General features: G+C 45.4%; 1 long non-coding RNA gene across 1 annotated transcript; it reads left to right on the top strand.

The window, feature by feature from the left end:
• The first annotated feature begins 425 nt into the window (after window positions 1-425).
• On the top strand, window positions 426-3,643 carry LOC310842205. The gene is made up of 3 exons (XR_014562996.1): window positions 426-474; window positions 3,134-3,203; window positions 3,375-3,643. It is a non-coding gene; the product is annotated as an uncharacterized lncRNA (long non-coding RNA).
• Window positions 3,644-6,927: the final 3,284 nt, after the last annotated feature.

The following is a 6,927-nucleotide window of genomic DNA, read 5'->3' as shown; positions in this document are numbered from 1 at the left end:
CAGAGTGTTTGTTGTGGGGGAGGAAGGGAAAGGAGAATGTTAGCCGCTTTGAGACTCCTTCGGTTAGTGATAAAGCGGGATATCAAATCCAAACTCCTCCTCTTCCTCCTCCTCCTCCTCTTCTTCTTCTTCCTCACCTCTTAATCCACTTTAAATTGGGTGCCTTTCATGAAGCAAGGCCACTGTTTTTTCCTTCCTTCCTTCCTTCCTTCCTTCCTTCCTTCCTTCCTTCCTTCCGTATTCTTTCTTTCCATTTCCCTTCCCGTTTCTTTTTTTGCCTTTCTATGGCTTGATTTGCTTGTGAAACCTCCACTGGACAGGGTTCCTCAGTTTATAAAATGTTCTGGTATCCTTCATGATGCAAGTTCCGTGACAGGCTGCAGAGTTGCATAGCAACTGTAACCATGACTTACTCACCCTGAAAGGTTCTTGCTATCAACCTGAAGCTTTCCAGACTTGGTTGCTGTCAAAAGGGTGTGGAATTTCCTTCTCTCTCTCCTTCTTCCCCCGCCCCCTCTCTGAATATCTACAAATTTGCCTTGATGCTTTTGAGTTCTTCCTGTGCAAGTTCGCCTAAGGAGAGACAGACCATAAGCTTCCTGGTTGATTCACACCCCAATCCGTAGGCGACTTAAGCTGCAATTTTTGGTTTTAAGAGGGCTCAGTCCAGCTGATATCAGTAGGGTAGGGCTAGGGGTGCCATGAGGCAAATAGGAGTCTCCCCAGCCACAACCCCTCTCCTCAAACTGTACCTCTTTGATTTGCATTCTCCCCCTGTGTTTTTGCTTGTATCCTTTAACTCTGATAATGCTTCTTGCTTCTCAGGATGAGGGATAGAGAGATATCTGTAAGTGTGTGTAGAAACTAGCCTAACTCATAGCTCCAAGTGTCCCAGAATTACAGAAGCCTTCCCGGTTTCTGATTTAACCCAGAGTATCCCCATTTCCATTTTTCCTCCCCTCCATATCTTGGAGAACATTTAAAAGTGGTGTGTGTGTGTGTGTGTGTGTGTGTGTGTGTGTAGGTGCAAAACAGAGTCCTGTTTATACTGGAAATTCCTGCACCAACAAAGCCCTTCCTATAATAGTGAAGGAAAATGTCACCAATCCACTTTAAATTCTTTAATTGCCATGCTTCAGCAGCAGCCATTTTTTTTTTAGTGTGGAGTGTTTATTCCCTTATTGTAAATGGAGAAGTCTACTGAGAAGTAATTCCCACTGTTTTCAATGGAGCTTTCTAAGTTCAATAGGATTTACTCTCTGGTAGTAGTAGCATAATCCATCTTTTCCTCCCTTATAGGGACTCTAGGCAGCTTACTGCTAAAAAAAATAACAATTCATTCTATTCATCATTTGAAGGTGTTGTACATGATCCCATCTCTTCACACATTATGTTTGCTGTGAGATCAAATGTGGGAGAAGCTTCCTGATGTAGAATAGTAAAGGTAAAGGTAAAGGTACCCCTGCCCGTACGGGCCAGTCTTGACAGACTCTGGGGTTGTGCGCTCATCTCACTCTAGAGGCCGGGAGCCAGCGCTGTCCGCAGACACTTCCGGGTCACGTGGCCAGCATGACGAGCTGCATCTGGCGAGCCAGCGCAGCACACGGAACGCCGTTTACCTTCCCGCTGGTAAGCGGTCCCTATTTATCTACTTGCACCCAGGGGTGCTTTCGAACTGCTAGGTTGGCAGGCGCTGGGACCGAACGACAGGAGCGCACTCCGCCGCGGGGATTCAAACTGCCGATCATGAGATCGGCAAGTCCTAGACACTGAGGTTTTACCCACAGCGCCACCCGCGTCCCCGATGTAGAATAGGATGTCCCTATTTTCATCAGAAATGCTGAAGGGTATGCTAAGTGCTTGAGGGTAAGATTCACTTTTGGTGCCCTGCCCACTTTCATCTCTTGCTCCACCCATCCTTCGCATGTGACCCCCTGAAGGCTGCCCAGGAGGAAAGGAAGAATCAATTTTGTTGGAAAGGGAAGGCCTTCAATAGGTGCTGAAAAGATATAGGCAAGGATAACAAATATCGACTTGAAAGTATTGTGCTGGAACAGGAAGGTCTTCAATAGGTGCTGAAAAGATCATTGAGACAACACCTGTTTCATGTGTGATGGAAGGGAGTTCCCGAGATGGCACCTGCTCAATAAGTATTGGGAGAGGGTAGCTGCCTCAACTCTGTCTGGATTCAGCACAAATCAGCCTGATTTGGTTCATGATTTGGACAAACCAGTTACACAGCCCTAATAATTATAATTAATACTGTGCAACTGATCTGGCTGAATCCTGAGCTTGAAACGGAATTGGACCAATTTGTGACAAATTTGGATTGAGTCAAGGCAGCTACAAATTGCCACAAAGCAGAAACTCCCTTCCATTACACATAAAACAGGTGTTGTCTCAATTATTTTTTGACACCTATTGATCCACCACAATACTTTCAAGTGGATATTTTTTATCCTTGTCTTTATCTGTATTGGATTTGAAAACTCTTTTAATTGTTTGCATATATGAAATTGCTTTATAGCTGCCTTGCTTTGAGATGTTTCACAGGAAGCGATTCATAAATGAGAAGCATGGTGAAGTTCTAGATAACCTTACATCTCCTCAAAGCACAATGCTGTTCAATGAAGCCAGCACACAAGCTCAGTTGAAGATCATTGAGTGATGCCCGTGTATATCTTCCCATGGAAATGGCATTGTAAGAGTCAACGAGAATAGAAGAATTAGCATGTACGATAGGTGGGGTGCATGGTTTCTTCTTTCTCTGTTACCAGGAAGAGAAATGGATGCAGGATACAGGGTTTGATTAATTCAGGGATAGGGAACCTGTGGTCTTCCAGACGTTATTGGACTTCAACTTCCATCAGTCCAAGCCAGCATGATGGAAGCCAGGGGTGATGGAAGCTGTTTTCCAGCAACATCAAAGGACTATATATTCCTGCACTCATGTGAATCTGTGGGATCCAGTATAACTAGAGAATAAAAAGAAAGTCAAAGTTTTATGGGGACGTCATTGTCTAGTCTGAATATGTCACTAAGAGTCCTTAAATGAAGCATTTAAGAACCAAAGCTGTATTTTACCTAATTTTATACACTTGTCTTAATATTTGATGCCATGTCTGTTCTACAGAGTATGCTACAGAGTTTATGCTACAGGAGAAGAAGAAAGGAACATAGAACAACAGTTTTTCCTGGAGCAGGTATACACAGCACACCAGGATCTATTTTTAATCTGTTTAGTGGTGGGCTGGTTAAGACACCTGGTTAACATCTGGGAAAGCTGAAACCGAGTAGAAGTTCAAGAACTCTTGCTCGCTCCCTTTCATTTTTGCCTGTTTCGATTTCCCCTGCAATTGTTTCCTGTCTTCCAGGCCTTATGACACCACAGCAAGGAAATGTCTACAGGATCGGACAAATCAGAACCAGCTGTTCTTTGTCAAATTCGAGCCCCCAAAAACATGATGGAAAATCTGTGAGAAAATATTTAAGAGATAAGCAGGTTGGGAATTGTGTGCTGGTGAATTGGCACAGTGCATCAATCATGTAAACAGTTGGGATGTGCAAAGCTGCTGTCATCAGCTATCACAAATTTGGTCATCATGTATCATTGCTTCTCTTTCCTCCAGGCAACTGTGCCATATGGGAGAACCACACCTATTGCATGGAATTGTTCAGATAGAATAGGCCTATAAGGATTGAAGGTGCCACAGGATTTACGTCCTGCTGTGGGGCCAGTGCTTCTACATAGACATTGTTCAGAACATTGCGCAGAACGCTCTCCTTTCAAGAGAGAGGGATGGGATTGCCAAATGGAGAAATGGACATGGCATTAGTCACCTGCCAAAAGGCAGCATCATGGATCTCTTGGTGGTGCCAACTCCACTTCCAGATGTCCTTATCATGTGTATTCATCATGATTTGTGCTCATGATGCTGTTAAGGTGGTCATATAAACTGTGGTCTTTGGGGGAGTCATTGTTAGTGGTCCTTCATGGCTTGGATGCATGCATGCTTGGATCTACCAGGAGCTGTGTGTTCAATACGGTGAGCCCAGTTGCGTGGCCAGTCCCCCCCCCCCAGTGGAAATAATGACACATGACACAATTATTAAGGTTACTAGACTAAATAAGGTCACAACTTTATTGGTTACAGGTGATGAGCGGTATTGGCTTAGGCATTGGCCCTAACCAACTATATCCAACTTCACCCCGTCTGCTTGAAGTCCAGGAAGGGTTTACCATCAGTAGGGGGAGTCCTGCTGATGCACATCAACTAGAATTCCCCTGGTGTCACTGATTGGGGGCGTGCCTTAGGCCCTCACCTCCCCAGGCTTCAGACAGGGCCATGCCCCCCGGAATCCTTTATCGGACTACCCTTCAATATGCGGGGCACGTGATGGTGCTACCTCCCCTCTTCCATCTGCAGACCAATACCAATGCCTAACTGCCAATACCAAGAAAGTTGTGCCAATTTGCTATGAGGTAGGCGAAAACCAAGTGGCTGGTGCCAATTTGCCAAATGGAAAAAATTCCTACCAGGCCCCTCAATGGCGACCAACCAAGGTCCATAGCAAGGTCAAGGAACGGAAACATTATAGGGCGGGAGGGTGGGAAAAGCAGGAACAGCTGGCAGGTGGCAAAGAGGGAGATCCCCAGCCGCATCCTGCCTTAAATAGGGCAGGCTGTGCCCCCAGAGCCAGCTGATTGGCTGGCCAGGGAGTGACGTGGCCAGGAATCCCCCCAATAGTGCTTGGGCTGGGCTCCAGCTGCCGCGCGTGTGTTGGGGCTGTGAAGCCCACAACCCCACCTCCTCCGTAGGGCGTTGGGAGCTTTTTATGAAACTCCCAACCTTAACTGGCCCTAGGTTGGGTTTCGTTTTGGTTTGTGCCTTTTCCTCAATGAAATAAGGATTATTTACATTAGGCATTTAGTACAATGTTGTTACAAGTTAGGGCAGAAGTGGCATTGGGCAGGATCAACACAGTAAAGGGGACTGGCATAAGAAGCCTGAGGAGAAGATGAATGATGGCTCACCCTAAAATCAGTTGAGGGCCTCTTCCTGGCTGTTTGCCCAGTGAGACCCTGAACAGGGTTCAACACCAAGTGACTCCTAAGGAAGGGGCTGGGGTGCTATCAGCAAGGCTGAGTGGAATGATGAACTAATCCCTGCTCTACTGTCATGCCTTACCTGCTGATAGTCAATGAAGATTTCGCCTGATTGTCACCCAACATCTGATGCCTTGTCTCAGTTATTTCTCCTCATATGCACATTTCTGCATGCAGTTTTCCCTAATATACAGCTATTTGCAAATTAGTTTTCCTTCATATACTATAATGCATCTTTGTATACATTGCTTGGCTAGGGAACTGTGTTGCAATGAAAATTTGAAATGAGGTTCACATTCTGTTTCAGAAAGTGTGAATTAGGTAGGCTTGCCTTCTTCATTTCTTCAGCCTTTTCTTCACTATTTTAATTAAAGGATTTCCATGCACTTTAGGAACCGATGATTCCTGAACCGATGTTCCTCGAAGGCCACAGGCACCCTTGTTTTGACACATTCTGTTTCTGGAATGATAAACTTCCCTAATGAGCCTTTCATCACAAGAGTAGTGTCCTTCAGGGAACGATACATTCTCAGTTGAGGATGGGCATGAGGGCAAACATGTCTCAAAAATGAACAGCACTGTTCTAGTTCCAAGATAATCATGTTCTGCCATTGCCAATCCCCTGGGATGTATGCTATCAAAAGATGTTTTGATAAAATGATTAGTGGTCTGTCATTCAGCCAGCCTAATAAATCAAGGTAGGCTCATGCAGCATGGAAGTACATGAGTTAGGTATTCCAAAAGAAACATGCCTTCTTTTCCTCAGTCAATGACTTGGCGTACAACTTTGACTTTTGGAAATTATTCTAAGACTGCCGGCATCAGTCTTTCAAGAAGGACCTTATGAATGCATTGTGCTCCAGATCCAATCGCAATTAGATGGTTAGTCTTGTCTTGACATGGAGTCTAGCAGACCACTTTCACGTTGCCCCAAAAGTGAAGAAACACATCACTGAAAAAGAGGGTGCAGATATGCATAAAATTTGCATATGCTAATTAATATATACAGGTGAGCATTTAGAAATTCCTCCTATAATTTAAGCAGAGGTTTAATTGATTTTTTTTAATTTTAATGGTAGATAGATAGATATATGATGGATAGATAGTTGCTGTAAGCCACTTTGAGACCTAAAAGGCAAAAAGCAGGATATTTATTTTTTTAAGCAAACACGTAAGTAAGTAAATACCGTATTTTTTGCCCTATAAGACGCACTTTTCCCCCTCCAAAAATGAAGGGGAAATGTGTGTGCGTCCTATGGGGCAAATGCAGGCTTTTGCTGCACCGACCCCTCTCGCTCTCCAGGCTTCAGGAGAGCCTCACCACCAGCCCCACAAGCTTGGGGGACAGCGGGGAGGCGGAACACCACCATCCCGCTGTCCCCCGACCTGGTTTGGAGGCTGGCAGCAGGGAGAAGCCTGCCACCAGCCCCGCAAGCTCGGGGGACAGTGGGGAGGCGCAGCACGCCATCCCGCTGGCTCCCGACATGGTTTGGAGGCTGGCGGCGGGCTTCCCCCACCCCCAGCCCCGCAAGCTCCCAGAGCAATGCTGAAACTGCACGCACTTCTCCTGAAAACCAAACCAGCCACACCACTACAGATGGTGAGTGAAGATGTTGAGATGTCATTTTCCTTTATGACCTTGATAGGGAGTCATTGATTTTCTTGGCCGAGTCCAACAATCCAAGAATCCAAGCAGATGCAGCCAGCCCTAGAGTTGAGGGGAAAGAAAAGGCTCCCGAATGGCCATATAATTACGTTTTTAAGAATAAAAACATAATGTTGCTTAGGAGAATGGGGCTTTTAAATATTTGCTTTTACAA

Source organism: Podarcis gaigeae, assembly GCF_964106915.1.
Source record: "Podarcis gaigeae genome assembly, chromosome: 3".
NCBI classification, from domain to species: Eukaryota; Metazoa; Chordata; class Lepidosauria; order Squamata; family Lacertidae; genus Podarcis; species Podarcis gaigeae.
This window is presented reverse-complemented; position numbering and strand designations above follow the sequence as displayed.